The 13,724-nt window shown below is 44.5% G+C and overlaps 1 non-coding gene across 1 annotated transcript; it reads left to right on the forward strand.

The window, feature by feature from the left end:
- Positions 1-13,237: 13,237 nt before the first annotated feature.
- Positions 13,238-13,311, forward strand: trnan-auu (transfer RNA asparagine (anticodon AUU)). The gene has a single exon. It is a non-coding gene; the product is annotated as a tRNA-Asn (tRNA).
- Positions 13,312-13,724: the final 413 nt, after the last annotated feature.

Here is a 13,724-nt window from a genome sequence, read left to right on the forward strand (position 1 = left end):
ATTATCCCTATTCCCTTTCCTGAACAAGGGAATAATATTTTCCTGCCTCCAAACATCTGGTCCGACTCCAGTGGACAGTGAGAGTGCAAAGGTCATCACCCAGGTGCGCAGCAATCCTCTCCCTCGCTTCGTATAGTAACTTTGGACGCATCCAGTCTGGTTCAGTGACTTATCTATCCTTATCTTTGAAAAATTCTCAGCACATCCTCCTTCTTAACACGCACTTGTTTTTGTACATCAGCCTGTTTCACGCTGTCCTAACAAATGACAAGGTCCCGCTCAGCAGTGATTACTGAGACACAGTATTCATTAAGGACCTCGTCTACCTCCTGTGACTCCAGGTACAAGTTCCTTCCACTATCCCTGACCGGTCCTATCCTCACTCTGGCCATGATCGTATTCCTCCCATAAGTGGAAAATACCTTACGGTTTTCCTTAATCCTTCCCAACAATGCTTTTTCACATCCCCTTCTAGTTGCCCTAAGTCCATTCCACGGTTCCGTCGTGGTACCTTCAGAGAATCCCTACTGTTTTGAAATGGGCCATTTGGCCCAACACCTCCATACCAACCCTCCAAACAGTATCCAACCCAGCCCCATTCCCCACCCTACTACTCTCCATTTGCCCTGACTAATGCGCCACACCTACATATCCGTGAACACTATGGTTAATTTAGCATGGCTAAGTCACTTAATCTGCACATCTTTGGGCTGTGGTGGGGAAACCAGAGCACCTGGAGGAAAACCACGCAGACACGGGATGAATGTGCAAACACCCCACAGACAGTCGCCTGAGGCTGGATTCGAAATGGAGTCCGTGGTGCTATGAGGTCGCAGTGCTAACCACAGAGACATCGTGCCACCCAATGCAACTCTCTGGAGCCCTGTCTGGTCCTTGCTTCCTCGACCTAAAGAAAGCTTCCTCCTTCCTCTTGACTCGATGCTAAAGTCCACGTGGACAACCTTGACTGCTCCGCCTTCATCTATCTTTGGCCACCTCCTCGAACAGTCAATCCGGTTTGTGCAACGTGGTTTCCCACTCACAAAGCCATGCTGACCACCTCGAATCAGCACTTGTCTTTGTTAATGTAAGGAGCTCCTTTCTCTCAGAATCTCCTCCAACAACTTCCCCGTCACTGGACTCACTGGGCTGTACTTTCCTGGCTTTTCCCTGCAGCCCTTAAGTGATGGAACAGGATTAGCCGCCCTCCAGTCTTCCAACACCTCACTGTGTCTGTTGATAATATAAATATCTCTGTTAGAGACACTGAAATCTCTTCCTTAGGTTCTATTAATATTCTAGGATCGACCCAATGAACTACTGAGGATTGATCTACCTTTATTTGTTTTAAGATTTCAGCACTTTCTCTTCTCTGGTGAGGATTCTTTCCGAGACATCACTATTTATTTCCCCAAGTTCCCGAGCTTCCATGTCTTTAGCCACAGTAAATTCAAGATTATTTTGTCCACAATTTCACCCATCTCCTCTGGTGACACATGGGTGACCGTATTGATCTTTTAGGGGCCCTATTCTCTCCCAAGTTACTCTTTAGCCCTTATTGAAACCTGCGTAAAGGCTTCTGATAATTGAAATACACCATATCCCCCGTACCACCACACCCTCCTACGCCCTTAAAATTCTGTCACTTATATTCACACCAACAAATTAAATACAACAGGCTCAAAAACAAATTCTCTTTTAATCAACTGGCTTTCTAAGTGGTCAGTTATTGTATATTGACATACCCTTTCTAACAATTTCAGTCTGTTCCCAACGTACTGTCAGGCTAACACTATTTGGTTTCAGACTGACAGCAGAAAGGGTTGTGGGAGTTCTTGTTTATCAATCTGAAAAAGATAGCTCACAGGGTCAGCAGGTAATGGAGAAGGCAAATCAAATACTGGCATTTATTACAGAGGGAATGGAGTTTAAAAATAGGCAGGTCTGGCTAAAACTATGCAAGATACAACTCAGACCACACCTCGAATATTATGAGCAGCGTGAGTGCCCGCAGGAAAGATATTGTCGCATTGCAGGCAGTCCAGAGAAGGTTCACTCGGCTGATCCTGGGAATGCAGGGATTTTCTAATGAGAAGAGGTGGAGGACATGGAGGTTGAATCCATTGAAATTTCGATACTGAGAAAGAAATGAAATGAAACATTCAAGAGTCTGCGGGGCTCTGATTGGGCAGATGCTGGGAAGTTAGAAAATAGAACAGTAGAGCACAGCAACAGGCCCTTCGGCCCACCACGTCTATGCTGTCCAAGATACTATTCTAACTCATACCATCTGACTGCACATGGTCCATATCCCTCTGTTCTCTGCCTGTTCATGTTTCTGTCTAAATCCCACTTCAAAACTTTACACATATTTCTGCTTCTACGACCTCAGTCAGTAACATCCACTCGACGTTAAAAAAAAACTTGCTTCACACATCTCGTTTAAACTTCCTATTTCTCACCTTAAACCTATGCACTCCAGATTTGAAACATACACATTGGAAAAGAGATTCTGACTATCTACATTATTTATCCCTGTTCCAAATGTTATATTCCTGTACATGGTCACCTGTCAGCCTCTGATACTCCCACAAGAACAATCCAACTTTGTTTAATTTCCTCTAACACCTCACACGCCCTTAAAAAAACCTAATACAGGCAACGTGCTGATAAACCCCTTTTGCACCCTTTCCAAAGCCTCCCCATCCTCCCTATTGTGTGGAGATGAGACCTGCACACAGTACTCCAAATGTGGCCAAACAAATGTTTTATCGAATCACAGCATCAGATGCAAACCACTATACCCAACATTGTGACTGATGAAGGCTAGTACTCCATTTGCTTTCTATCCAATCTGAAACCTTTATGTTGCCATTTTCTGGGAGTTACTGACTTGCACCAAGATCCTTCTGTATATCAATATCCCTCAGTATGCTAATGTTCTTATTGAATTTGACATCATCTCACACTTGTCCAGATTAAACTCAATTTGCCATTTCTGTCTATCTCTCCAACTGTTCTGTAACCTCCTGCGGATTTTAATGAATCAGCGAAACAAGGGTTTTGAGGAAAAGGCAAGAAAGTAGAGTTGAACAGTATCAGATCAGCCATGATCTGATTGAAGGACAGAGCATACTCAATGGGCCAAATGGCCTCATTCCCCTCCTACATAACATGGTCTGAGCACAAACTCAATATATCCTGCATAATATTATGGGTCTCTGCTCACAAAACTCCTTTAAAATGGGATTATTAGATCTTTAATAGTACACAGCATTTGATCTACAAATATGATATGATGTTATAGAAAACCATCTCACACACAATACAGGATTCTATCCATCACAGCACTGATAGTCAGTGCTGTATCAGTCAGCATGGAGACCACTGTCACACACAGCTACTGTACTGCCCTTGCCATAAGTACATTCAGTGTCCTGACTGTAACCATATTGACATTCCCATCACTGTCTGGTGCCTACAAAAGAATTCCTGATAACGCTTGCTGCTGTTTGCTTATTCTCAGCTCTACTTTTGATATTCAGATCCATATGACTCTCTCATTAATACATTAACAATATTCTTCCTTCACAAGTTGTTGGCTTTTTGCCTAGTCTGCCTCTTGGGACTAGATTGGGTTGGGATATCTGCTCAGCATGAATGGGTTGGACCAAAGGGTCGGTTTCCATGCTGTACATCTCTCTGACTCTATCCCAACAACCCTTCAGTATTCACCTCCCAGTGATGGTGATTCTGAAGCTAAATCTCCGGAATGGCGGTTCCATCATATCTTTTCACTGTCATTCCATCTTCCTTATGGCGAATACAGGGAGTCATTCCTCAGTAGTGGGGGGTTGAACAGATTGGTAGAGGTTACAGAGATAGGGAGGCTTGCAGGACTCGAGGATGTTAGAGTTAAACAGAGTTACATCTGGTCAAGAAATTCAGAGGGACAAAGGGGTTTGGGGATTGGAGGAAATACAGACACAAGATAGCTGGATTAGATTCTGCAGATAAGGATAGGGATGGATGTAGGGAGAGGCAGGCAGTCTGAGAGGCACAGACGGGGAGTGTGTCCGGGAGAAGTGTATTGTGAATACTAACAGACATATGGAAGGTTGTAGTTACTGAAGACATTTACAGTTATAAGAAGGCTTCTCGGTTCAGATGTTTACAGAGATCGGAAGGCAATGGAGAATGCCAGGTTGCTGGGATGAAGACAGTTACACAGATGGGGAGGGTTGCACAAACTGAAAGAGGTTCCTGTGGTCGCGAGGGGTATGGTGTCGGGAATGAGAGTGAAATTTAACAAGATAAAGATCAAAGAATTGGAGAAGGATAAGGAGATTACAAATTTTTCACAGCTAAGGAATGGTTCTAGGAGCTGGAGAAGATTACATAGGTAGGGACCGATGGAGAGGTTAAAGACAAATACATTGACATGGAGGGTGGTATTGGTGGGAAGATCTTACAGGGATAGACAGGACTGTCAGTGTTTACCAGGATGAAGGTATTTAGTATCTACTGCAGAAGGTTAGGAGTTAGGGTGTTAGGCATTGGAGAACCTGAGAGAGACAGAGAGAATGGTGTGGACTAGAGGAGATTCCAGACAGAGGAAGGATTATCGGGACCGGAGAATATTACAGAGATCACGAACACAGCCTGGGCCAGGATTGATGCCTGCGATCCCCTGTGCTGTCGCATTGAGGACCAGTACAGAAGAGGTGGTAGCAGGACCCTCACAAGATGGTGGAAATGAAACCTAGAATGTTGCTGTTCCTTGCCCAGCTCTGAATCTATGTCCTGTCTTCCAGGTCTGAATATAGAAATCTACTCCCTCCACCCTGTGCTGTTTACTGTGAGTGATCTTACCGGCTGTATGATTTACTGAAGGCTCCAGATCTCCCTCTCCATCTCTCTCTGGCTGACCAACCAGTTTCAATGAGGTGATGGATGAGACAGGAGTTAGAGAAATCCTGATTACCTGTATGAGACGGAAATAGACAGAATGGGAAATTAGACTGATGCAATGAGGATAAGTCATGCAGAGTGGCAGAGAGTCTAGCAGAGATCTCGAAAATCACTGTGTCCATCCCTTGCCCTTGCTGCTGCATCTCTCTGGAGTGGACAATTCTGTTGACTCAGGATCTCAGACGATCTGGAAGAGGGAGAAATGCTGACAGAGGCAGCAAATAGACCGACACAGCGAGGGATACCACATGGAGAGATACTGAGTGATATCACAGTGTTAGACACCGCATTAACAGGGAATTGTTTGAATTTGTAACAAAAGCACTGGGATAATTGTGAGGGGATGCAACCTTCCTATCTCATCGTCTCTTTGGCGGTGGGTCACAGACGAAGCTGACTCTCTCCCACGCTGGGGCGGTGCGGGTCCTGAGTTGGCTGTACAGACCGATGTTGCCTTCCACAGACTCTGTTACACTTGGGGCAGAAGGTGGCCATGGGAAGGGGGTGGGTGGGGCGTTGGTGTGGTCACGCGCTCCTTGTGCTGTTTTCTCCTGGATTCCTATTTTTCCCCACAGCAAGCCTCGAGGTGCTAGACACCTTCCCAATGCTCCTCCCCCACTTCAGACGGTCTTGGCCCAGAACGTAACGGATTGGATTAAGAAATGAAAAAAACCTATCAATTCTGAAGAAGCCAACGTTTAGAAATGTGGACACATTTGTTAAAGAGATCGCTAGGGAGTCTCCTAGCAGGAGGAGTGCAGTAGGAAGAGGAAACATCAGCGTTTACTCAGATGATCAGAACAGGGTGAATCGAAGGTGCTGGAGGTGGTGAGGGTGCTACAGAGAGGGGCAAAGGCCTGAACAATGTTACAAAGCCAGTACGAAGTGCTGCAGCTAGATCTGTTTGCAGAGGTAAGGATGGACATCTGTATTTTCATTGATTCATTCATGGCCTGAGGATGTCACCGGATGGACCAGCATACATTACCCCACTGCTAATTGCCCAGAGGCAGCTCAGAGTCAGCCATATTGCTGTGGGACTGGAGTCACATGTGAGCCAGACCAGGCAAGAATGCTAGATGTCCCTCTCTAAAGGACATACGTGAACAAGTTGATTTTTACCAGATAATCAACCATGGTTATACATTGACCTCACTAATACACCATGACATCCCAACTCCTTCTCTCAATGCTCTGCCCAAAGAAGGGTAACCATCCCAAACGCCTGCTTCACCAGACTGCCTACCCGTGATGCTACTTTCAAAAAACTGTGTACCTGCGTCCCTGGGTCACTGATTGACAACACGACCAAGGACCCGAACATTAACTGTACAAGTCCAGCCTGGTCTGCTTTACCACAATACAACATCTTGCATTTCTCGACCTGTTATTCCTAACCTCACTGGTCGAGCAGTACTGTTGATCCCATTGTACTCTTCGATAACCCTCTTCACTGTCCACATTATCACCAATTTCAGTCTCACTCACAAACTTGCTCAACATGACTACTGTATTAGCTACCAAACTGTTTATATAAATGATGCACAACAGAGACCCAGCACCGAACCCCATGGCACACCGTTCGTCACAGGCCTGCAGTTTGAGCAGAAACCCTCTATGAACATGCTCTGTCTCGTACCGTCAATCCTGGTTTGTATCTTGTTAGTGAGCGCTCCTTGGTTGTGTGTGATCTAAACTTACTAACCAGTCTGCCATGCAGAAACTTGTCAAAGGCCTTGATAAAGTTCACGTGGACATCGTCTACTGCTCTGCTTTGATCTGTCACTTGTCTACCTCCACATTCAGTTCTGAGGCATGATTTCCCATGCACAAAGCCATGCTGATGATTGTTAACCTGTCCTTACCTTTCCAAAAGCATGGTGATCGTTTCTCACAATCTCCGCCAACAACTTACCACCCTGCATCAGTCACATTGGTCTTAAGTGGCTGTTGATGATACAAATAGACAATAGACAACAGGTGCACGAGTAGGCCATTCTGCCCTTCGAGTCTGCACCACCATTCAATATGATCATGGCTGATCATCCTTAATCAGTATCCTGTTCCTGCCTTATCTCCATAACCCTTGATTCCACTATCCTTGAGAGCTCTATCCAACTCTTTCTTAAATGAATTCAGAGACTGGGCCTCCACTGCCCTCTGGGGCAGAGCATTCCACACACCCATCACTGTCTGGGTGAAGACGTTTCTCCTCATCTCTGTCGTAAATTGTCTACCCCGTATTTTTAAGCTGTGTCATCTGGTTCAGCACTCACCCATCAGCGGAAACATATTTCCTGCCTCCAGAGTGTCCAATCCTTTAATAATCTTATATGTCTCAATCAGATCCCCTCTCAGTCTTCTCAACTCAAGGGTATACAAGCCCAGTCGCTGCAATCTTTCAGCGTAATATCTCTGGGAGGGGCCCTGCAATTTCCTCCCTCGCTTCTCACAAGGCGCTGAGATACATCTGATCATGTCCCAAGGTGTTATCTAACTTCTTGCATTTTAAGACATCCAGCACCTCCTGTTCTCCAAGGTGAATTCTTTTCAAGACATCACTATGTATTTTCCCAAGTTCCCAAGCTTCCATGTCTTTCTCCACAGTAAATCCTAACACAACATATTTGTTCAGTATCTCACGCATCAGCAGTGATTCCACACAGACAGCCTCATTGACCTTTCAGCGGCCCTATTCTCTCTCGAGCTAATTTTTAGCCCTGGTTGAAACTTGTCAAAATGCTTCTGAAATTCCAAATATCGCTCTACCGCAACTAGCCTCCCCCACCCTTATCTATTCTACCATTTAAGGTCACACCAAAATATAGAATCCCTTTTATAAAATCATACATCTCCCATTGTTTCTAAGCATCCAGTTATCATTTATTGTCATATTCTTTATAGCACATTCCAACACGCTCCCGACTTACTGTCAGGCTAACCCCGTTTGGTTTCTGACTGACTGCTCAAAGGGTTTTGGGAATCCTTGTGAATCAATCTGAAACAGGTAGTTTACAGGATCAGCAGGTCATTGAGGAGGCAAATCAAATGTTGCTATTTATTACAAAGGGAATGGAGTCTAAAAATAGGGAGATCTTGGTAAAACGATGCAAGGTACAAGTCAGACCACACCTAGATTATAATGAACAGTACGCGTGCCCGAAAGAAAGACATTCTTGTGTTGGAGGCAGGCCAGGGAAGGTTCAGTCGGCTGATCCTGGAGATGGGGGATTTTCCAATGAGAAGAGGTGGAGTAGATTGACCTTGAACCTAATGGGGCTTTGAAGAATGGGAGAGAAATTGAATGAAACATCCAGGATTCTGAGGGGCTTTGACAGGGTACATGCCATGAAGTTAGAAACTAGAACAGTTCAGCAGAGTAATAGGCCCTTTTGCCCACCATGGCTGTGCTGACCATGATGCTATTCTAAACTAATCCCATCTGCCTGCACATGGGTGATATCCCTCTATTCTCTGCCTGTTCATGTTTCTGTCAAAATGCCACTTCAAACCTTTGCTCTCGTTGCCACCTCTCCCACCTCCTGAGCAGCTTCTACCCTCTCGGTAAAGACAACTGGCCTCATTCATCTCACTTAAAACTTCTCACGCTCTACTTAAACTGAGGCGCCCTAGTGTTTGATATTTCTACAGTGGAAGAAGGATTTCAACGATCCACACTATCCATGCCTCTCCTAATGCTGTATACCTGTACTAGGTCACCCCGCAGTCTCCGATACTCACGCAAAACAATCCAACTGCGTCCAACCTCCTTACAGTAAACACATTCTCATCCAGGCAACATTCTGCCAACCCTCTGTTCCACCCTCCCCAAAACCTCCACATCCTTCCTGTGGTGTGTCCATGAGAATGACACACAACCTTCCAAACATGGTCGAATGAAGTTTCATTCAGTCACAAAATTGACATGCAAACGTCTGTACTCAATACTGTGCCCAATAAAGGTCAGCATACCATACTCCCCCTTTACCACCACATCCTACTGTGTTGTTATTTTCAGGGAGCTACGGATTTGCATCCAAGGTCATCTGTTTATCAATGTTTCCAAAAAGTCAATTAGTGTACTTCTCTCTTCCATTTGACTTCATAAATGCATCACCTCACACCTGCCCCGATGAAATTCGATTTGCCACATCTCTGCCCAACGTTCCAGCTGATGTACATACTGCTGCAACATTTAACACTCTTCCTCAATATCCACAATTCCCCTAACTATCCCTAATCATTACATGCCTTTCCAAATGTCGTCTGCAAAATTACCACTCAAACTGCTGACCTTTTCATCTGAATCACAGACATAAATTACACACAGACATCGCAGCACTGATCCTTGTGAAACAGCATTGGCCACAGACGTCCAATCAGAAATTCACCATTCCACATGTCTCTGTCTACTATCACCAAGAAATTATTGTATCCAATTTAACAACGAGCATGGATTGTGATTTGATCTTCCAGATCCCCCTTGCTATTTGGAAGCTGTCCATTCAAAATGACTCTATATTTTGATTCCCAGATTAAATTGTCTGTCTCACTAATGCACTGATTGCATCCTTTCTTCACAACAAAACAGGACCTTGTTTGTTTTTTTTGCTGATCCTGCCTAAATACCTACAATCCCTCAATAATCACATTGCTGTCATGATCATTCTGCAGCCACACCTCCACAATAACAGTTCGATCATATCTGTTCCCTTCAGTCAATGCTGTCATTCCATCTGCCTTGTTGCAAATGCATGGCGCATGTCACCGAGACGGCCTTTGAGGGATGGTTAGAGGTCACAGATTGGGAGAGATGTTTGGGGGCGCTACAATGTTGCAGGGATAAACATAGTTACAGTTGCTACAGAATGCCCGCAGGAGAAAACATTTTATTGTTTGGAGGAAGTTAGAGAGATAAAGCGTCTTTGATTAGATTCCAGAGATAGGGATGTGTGTCGGGTTGTGGATCGTTATATGGACTATGTTGATCAGGGCGTAGAAACATTCACAGGATTCCAGGATGTCGTACATTTAACAACAGTTGTGGGATCTGGAGAATATCACAGCGATAGGGAAGATGGTATGGACAGGAGAATATTATAGGGAAAGGGAGGGTGATATGGACTGGAGAATATTGCAAGCACATGGAAGATGATATAAGCTGGAGAATGCTGCAGCAATAGAGAGGAGTATATGGACTGGAGGATGTTGCACGGACAGGGATGAAGTTGTAGACTGGATACAGTTCGAAGAAGAGATGAATTTATGCACTGGAAGGTATGTCAGAGAGAGTGAGTGGTGTGCATGCTGCAAGATACGACAGGGATAGGGAAGCTTGTAGAGACTGGAGGAGACAGTCGTAGAGAGGCTTGTGAGAGACCAGATTCACATGTGAGCATGGGATGTGCTACATTGAGCAGTGCCTTTTGCAGATATAAACGAGGATTCAATGGCCACAAAGCAGTCACTCCAATACATAGGTATATAGGAACTGAAGGATGTGAAGAGATTACACAAGATAGGAGTGTTGTATGCAGTGGAGGAGATTAAACTGATAGGGAAGCTTTTAGAGACTCAGCAATGTTAGGAAATAATGGGAGTTGCAATGGTGAGAGCAGGTTTCAAGAATTAGGAGGATATAGACCTGAAAGAGCTTTGACAGATAGCGATGGTACAGTAAAGGGAATTGTAGTGGCTTCCGTTTCATAAGCAATCCATAAGCACTTAAAATAGGCTTGTTTGACATATGCATTATCTCTCGACCACTCATCAGATAGCGCTGCAAATACGTCACTGGCTCTGCCTACTAGATAAGACTGAACTAGCATTACCCAGATGACCTCGGGCCACTCTACCTGTCTATGCAATCTTTCAAATGAAATACAGAGTTCCTTGACAGTCGAGTCACAGGTAGTTAGGATAGCGAAGAAGGCGCTTGGTATGCATTCCTTTATTGGTCAGAGTATTGAGTACAAGAGTTGGGAGGTCATGTTGCGGCTGTACAGGACAGTGGTGAGGCCACTTTTGGAATATTGCATGCAACTCTATTCTACTTCATATCGGAAGGATGTTGTGAAACTTGAAAGGGTTCAGAAAAGACTTACAAGGATGTTGCCAGGGTTGAGCTATAGGGAGTTTGAACAGGTGATGGTTGTTCTTCCTGGATATCTTTCCTGCCATATCTTTCCAAAGGTGTGCACAACACTAAATGCATATTTAGAGTAACGGTATGCTGCGCCCTCTTTATTTTCTAACGCCCTATAGACACTTTCCAATGCATAAAGTTCGCACGTCTGAGCTGACCACCCATTTGGCAACCTTCCTACCTCTACCACACTACCTTTCATAACATCGACAACTGCATACCCATTATGTCTTTTCCCTTCAGTCACCTGGGATGATCTGTCTATAAAGAGTCAAGGTCCTGCATGAAGTGGAACATCTCTCAGGTCCATGCAGACCTTAGTTTGGTATTCTATAATGTCAAGGCAGTTGTGCTCTGGATTCTAAGGAGATTCTCCTTCCCCTTTCCAAAGAAAGGCAGCTGGATTTAAACAATTGTCCGTGACCTCCACTAGATCATCCTTTTCCACTAATATTGCCTCATATTTCAAAACCCGCGAGTCTGTCAACCATCGCCCAGCTTTTTGCTTCAGGATCGTTCTCACTTGGTGTAGAGTGCTTACTATTAGGGCTCCCACAAATGTAAGCTTTCTGCTTTCCTCCACCAACAGTGCAGTCGCAGCCACGGCCTGCACACACTCAGGCCTCCCCTGCGATACTGGATCCAATAGCTTTGAATGATATGTTACTGGCTGTTTCATTCCTCCCCACTTCTGGGTTAATACTCCCAAAGCCGCTCTCTTATCTACGGTAGCAAAGAGCTTGTAAGATTTATCTAGAGAAGGTAAGGCTAACATGGGGGCATGGATCAGATCTCTTTTGAATTCTTAAATGGTTCTTTATCCTCTTCTTCCCAACTCAGACATTTTGGTTCCTCTTCTAATAGTTTGAGATATAATTTATTCGTCTTTTGAGCATAAGAATCAATCCACAATCTGCAATATCCCGTTAAATCCCCAAAATTATGATATTCCCGTTTATTCCTGGGCCGCAGAATACCCACTATTCCCTTTAACCATTTCCATGCTTCCATTTCGCTTCCCTCACGAACTAAATGTCCCAAGTATTTCACTTCTCACTCCATATATTGTGGTTTGTTTTTAGATACTCACAGTCCTTGCTGACCCAGGAAATTCAATTTTTTTTCGTGGCTTCTACTACTCTTTCTCTTCTCTTTCCTGTTACTAAGAGGTCGTCTACATACTGCAAGAGGTTAGTTCCCTTGGGGCTGCTAAATGTCTCCAATATTATTCTAACATCTTTCCAGATAAATTTGGGGATTGCATAAACCCCTGGGGAAGCAGGGTACTCCGATATTGCTGTTTCTGTCCTTTTCTGGGATCTTCCAATTCAAAGGCAAAAAACTCCTACCTTCCTCCCAAAAGGCATCCTTTAAATCTATCACACTAAATCATTTGTGGTCATGAGGGATCGTACTTAATAACATACAACTCAATATTCTCAAATCCTGCACCAATCGATAAGTTCGATCGGATTTACGCACTGGTAGAATTAGGATATTATAAGGAGACATACATGGTTCCAACAGCCCCTCAATTACTGGCTGCAGTCCTCGTTTACCTTCTATGGAAATGGGATATTGTCACTCATAAACAACATCCCCTTTCCTTTTTAAACTTATTTCTAGGGGACGGATCTGTATTTTTCCACGATTCCCTTCTCTCGCCCATATAATAGGGTCTACCCCTCTCTCCAAATCTTCTGTCAACATTGCCATTTGTACAACTAATTCTTTTTTCCTGCATTCAAATCTCCAGTCCTAAGAGGATAATTAAATGTCTCCCTAGTAAGTGACTTCCTATATCAGGGGTATAAAACAGTTCCCCTGAAACTGTAGCCTTTGGACCTTCTATCATCATAAGTTCAAATACTGGAACAGTAAATCCTCCCCTTTAACCCCGGAAACAGTAATTGACTGTGTTGACATTCCTACTTTCTTTGGTTTAAAATTCAGCGATGATCGTGCTGCCCCCGTATCTACTCGGAAGACTACCTCTTCCCTACAAGGTCCCACCTTCAAGTTTATCAAGAGTTCCTGGTGGCTCCCCGGGCAGGAAACCCTGATGCCGTGATAGTGAGCAGCGGCTATATAGGCATTTGCTCTCGTCAGCGGACATGTGTTGGTCGGTTAGTTCAGCTGGTTAGAGCATGGTGCTATTAGCGCCAAGATCGTGGGTTCAATTCCCACACTGACCATGTGCAGCGCTGGTGAGAGTAGAGCTCACCAATGGGCGCAGCAAAAGCAAAGGCCGATATTGCTGGTGCTCACAACCACGGCGGCGGTGCATTTTCTGCTTATTATCGATCGCACGATAGTCTGAAGGATTTCCTTTCGTTGCAAAGGTTTTCAACCAAAAAAGCATTTACTTTTACAAACACGCATACTCGAGTTAACCATTTGGTCAGATATCTATAATTCAGCACAATGTCCGGACCCATGCAATTTCAATCGCAACGCCAGCAGCTCAGCTGCAGCTTGTCACGTTGACAAATGTCGTCTGGAGAAACGTACCTTCAACGATCGCTCACTGTTCTTCTGGATACTCACAGACCTTTGGAGTCAGGGTTATGTGCTGCTGATAAACTGCTCCGAACCTAATGCCAAATGC

This window comes from Chiloscyllium punctatum, chromosome 16 (genome assembly GCF_047496795.1).
Source record: "Chiloscyllium punctatum isolate Juve2018m chromosome 16, sChiPun1.3, whole genome shotgun sequence".
In the NCBI taxonomy this organism is placed as follows: domain Eukaryota; kingdom Metazoa; phylum Chordata; class Chondrichthyes; order Orectolobiformes; family Hemiscylliidae; genus Chiloscyllium; species Chiloscyllium punctatum.